A 4,845-nucleotide genomic window follows, 5' to 3' on the forward strand; every position below is an offset into this window, starting at 1 on the left:
TTAGAAAAAAAATAATCAATTATGATATAGAAGATTCTAGAACAAAGGAGAAGTGCTTGTGTTTTGAGGTTTGTGCATTATGCTTAAGTTCAACCATGGAGTCTTCTAAATTGTACATGTGGCAGATCTGGTGGAATGTTGATGATATCCAACGGCCAATAGTGCTCGGATTTGCCTATCTCTGCACTGTCGGGTTAGCTTCATCCAGCGACCATCTTTCAAAGTTATTGGCACACTATATAGTTCTTGTGCCATAGTTGCATGTTTTGGAAAAAAGCTACTAGTGGGTTGTACTATCTATTTAGGAATAGAAGATGTATACATGGAAGTTGTAGGGAAAGAGATGACATGGAGCATCTCAATTCCTATGAGTAGGGATTGGAAAAGAGATGTCATTTGGTTCACATCATAGGAACTTTTCTATTGAATATAGAGATGACATGTTTCTCAATTCCTATGAGGAGGGATTAGAAAAGAGATGTAATTTGGTTCATATCATAGGAACTTTCTATTGAATATACGCTAATGTTTATTTTCCTTTGAAATTAAGGGAGTATAGGAATCCATTCATATGAACCAAGTGGCTCTAAAGCTATAGAAATGATATCATGTTTATTTCCTTTGAAATGTGGAGTATATGAATCTATTCCTATGAACCAATTGGCTCTAAAGGAAAAAATCCTATAAAAATCATATCATATAGAGTTCCTATGATATTCCTCGACACTAAAGGATGCTTGAAATTGTTGCGGGTGATACGATGGTCTTTCTTTGTAGACTCCTCGCCCAACTTTATAGTTACCTCTCGAAGATGAATGAAATGTATATACATGGTATTCTACATGTGCAATTTGGTACATGAAAACTCGGTAAAAGTTTGCGAGGTTCGAATTTTCAATAAAGCTATATGCACTGCATTTCGGAACGGAGGGAGCATATGGCAGTTGCTAACACTCACGTGGAAGATTTGTGTGTAGGAGGAGTGGCTGTTCTGTTAAATGACATGGCAAAACTGACACTATCGGATGCCGATCTAACGGTCCTTACGATGTTCGTCAGGAAAAGGCTTGTGGCGAACGTTTGTCAGATAATGATTTACGGACACATGCATTGCATTGATACATGCCCCCTCTCTCTCTCACGCACATGCACCCTCACGAGTCACGACTCTCCCGAGTCCTCTCCCAGACTCGCACGTCGCACCCACCGTCTATCTGCAGGTAGACGTCACGCACATATGTGCTCTTCACACCCTACCCTCAGAACTTCTAAAAAACAAAAGACGGCATGCACATTTTATTTTAGCTCACACGTCACACACTTATACTATTACTCTTGCGGCGAACGTTCTTTGGGCATAGTATATTGTACTCTCACGAAGAGAAGCGGTGCACGCATGCACTAGTTCTCTCACACCCACTCGCGGGTACACGTAGGAGTGCATTTTTTAAAGCTGGTACAACAAAATCACTCCACTATATATAAAAGCAGGAGCCTTAATGCTTGCTTTACTGGGGTTCCTCTCATTCACTCTCTCATGCTCTCTAGATCTAAGCAACACATAGGTGGCCACACTCTCTCTCAGCTCACGGCTGGTCAGAAATCCGGCCGGACAACCTCGACTGGGGTAGGGGTGTAGGTGCATCATTCACGCTGTTGCCGGCGGCGAGGGAGGAGACCAACGGCTGCCCGCCCGTCCCGATCGGCGGCCGTGTCGTTCTCTCCGAGAGAGCGCCGGCTCGGGAGGGCCTCCGACCCCTTCTTCCTCCCTGTGGTATTGTGGCCAAGATGCGGCCTCCCGACGCCATCTTTGCGACATGCCGACGACCCTCAGGTATATATTCCTTCGAAACCTGCCTTGCTTTACTGCCCCAGCTCCCTTCGTGTGGATCCTTTTCTACTTTTGTCCATTGTTCCAAAGCCACCTAGACTTCTACTAAGGCACGTGCTTTGCACGTATGTTCTGTATGATAGATACTCATATACCTTCTTTTTAGAGAGAGAAAGTGGTACTCGTATCTTGAGTAGATATCATAGTGTGTTTGTTTGCATGATCTAAGGACTATTCTGAAATAAGAAGCAAATCACTTGCACAAATCAAACTGAGTTCCAAGTAAGAATTTGATTACAAGACAAAAGTTGTAGTTTTATTATATGTTGTTTCCTGGGTTCCACTGATGTATAGTTCCAGAGTTGTTTGACGGTTTACATGCATGTTTATGGACTATTTTGTGCAACTAAATAAGTCATTTAGGTCTGACAGACACTCATGTCATGTATTAGCTTGAGGTATAGCTTATGTATGACTGAAATAAAATATTACACTTTTTCTGCGAATAATAAAGATATTACATTTCTCGATAAAGCAGAATAAAACTTTAGCTAGCATCAGCCATGCAATGTTATGTTATGTGAACAGTGTAAACTTTGCAGTATAGCGGCATCTAAAAAAAATCCATTTTTACAGTAATCTAAAAAATAAGTTAGTAGTAGAGTGTTTATTTCCCAGGTGACAACGGGGAACCAAAATGTGCTAGCTATTTGCCAACTTGTCGTACTTGCATGTGAGGAGGTGGCAGCAGTTTCTAGACATTTCTCAACTTCAGTAGGTGCAATCCAGATTCAACGGGGACTTCTTTATTTGTTTACTTGGAGAGCAGAGTCGGCCATGTGCACAAGGAGCGGGAGCGAGTCCGATAGCTCTTAGAGAGGAAATGAACGGTGGATTTTGAGCCAATGCTTGTTTGGGCGGGAGAACCGAAGATGGAGTGGTAAATCCAATTTCAAAACTGCCGCATTATAGTAGTAGTAGATTAGAAGTAAAGCTATTTCATACAGTCGACTCAAAGCATTGGTTCAAACAGGGAAGAAAGTGGGAAAGCCATAGCATGAATCTAGGACTTGGTTCTAAGAGGAAACGGGGGAAAGTAGTAATATATGTCACTGTTTAAATAACCGTATGTCTTATTTGCGCAAACAGGGATGTCTGTCTCCATATCGTTTCGGGATGTCTGTCTCCATATCGTTTCTATCCGCACAATCAAAAGAACACACCTCAGTTTTAGTACAACTGCACAAAATGAGATGGCTATCCCTCGCTGTTGTCGTCTAACCTCCCGTCTTCAAGGTATCCCTACATTGGTAGTAACTAAGGTATAATGACCAACGCAATCTAAAAGAAGTTGATTCGTACGTTTTACTTCCTGATTGTAGTGCAGGGATGAGCGAAAACAACTGCATCCTAGTCCGGAATGCACTTTCTACCAGTCCATCCATGGGCCAAGGACTAGCTGGCATGGCTGCACGGCAGTTTTTTGGACAGGTGCGCGGACAAGAGGCATTGGGGTCTGCTTATTTCTGCAAATAGCGGTGCTTAAATTAGTGGAATGCACAAGCATTTCAGCTGGTCAGTACACTGCATGGTTCAGTTCAGCATTCCAGCTGATACCACAATTATAATTGGTTATTCTGGAATGAGAGAACCTAACCCTGAATGGTGGCAACAAGAAAAAACCATAGTGAACTCCAGGAAATTTAAGCCTGCCGGGAGGCCCTTTGCTCAAAGAGAAGCCTTGCTTGTTTTTTTCCAATTTGTAAACTTTCTCACAACTTTGTCTTTTGCTGTGAACTAGTATATGTTTGTTATGTTCTATGAATCATTGAGATGTATAAAATTGCTTAACTTATGCTTTTCAAGTTTTTTATGAAGATGAGTTTAATGTGAGTGTTCCACATGAACGCTGGACTAGTGTGTGAACGTTTGGAATTTATTACATTGTGGCCTCAATTAACAGCATGAACCATTGTAACAAGATACATAGTTGCTTATATGTCAGACGGCAGATTGTTGATTGTTAGCTGGTCGATAGCCTAGTGTTGAAGCGAGCTGAGCCAATGTGCCATGTTTTGCACAACTGCTTACAAGTGGGGTAGCACCAACAGTGTTTACAAGTACTTATGTATACGTCGGCGCATGGTTCTCAAACGAGTTCTCTATTTCATCAAAACACACACTGCTCGTATGATAAACCATGACAACTTATGTCTTACCATGCCATATTCATGAAAAAACTAGTGAGGACGCATCTATTTCGGCAACAATTACGATGGTTCTCACATGATTCACGGGCACACAAAAGTAGCAGCAGTTCCCATAGACGGATTCAAACAGAGTACTAGCCCGAGAGGGGTCGATAACAGGCAAGGTTCGGATAATTAGACACAATCCAAACTACTATTAAACACTAGCTGGGGCAACTATTTCATGCCCCGATCTAATTTGGGCTGGACACAAGATGGACCTTGCCATGAACATCATCGAGGACATCCTACGGCAGCTCAATCATGTGAACCTTCATGAAGACAACCTTGTGGCCTTGCCACTGATAAACTTGTTTGTGGAGGGATGCCACGTCATCTTCCTGCGTAAGCTTGACAAGAACAGTATTCCTCACAGACGAAGGAGTAGCTTTGAACTTCTTGTGCTTCAGTACACCCTGGACAACACGCCTGACAACAGTGAGGCTGGAATACAACTCTTCATTGGTATAACCGCAAATGGCTTCCAGGATCCAACAGCCTAAGAACTCTGTTTTCCCAGTGCGTATATTCAGGTCGTCCGCCTCATAGCGAGTGACATGTACAACCACACAATCCTTGTCTGCATCAGGGCTCTAATTGAAATAGAAACAAATTCTGGATTACTTTTCAGTATAAGAAACACAAGTTATTTAAACCACTATGTATACCATGGCATCAAAGCTAATAAAATTTTGCATTATTAATCACAACATACTTCCTTTTCTAAAAAAATCACCACATACTCAGATGAAAAACCACAATCGA

Source organism: Triticum dicoccoides, chromosome 6A (assembly GCF_002162155.2).
Source record: "Triticum dicoccoides isolate Atlit2015 ecotype Zavitan chromosome 6A, WEW_v2.0, whole genome shotgun sequence".
Classification (NCBI taxonomy): domain Eukaryota; kingdom Viridiplantae; phylum Streptophyta; class Magnoliopsida; order Poales; family Poaceae; genus Triticum; species Triticum dicoccoides.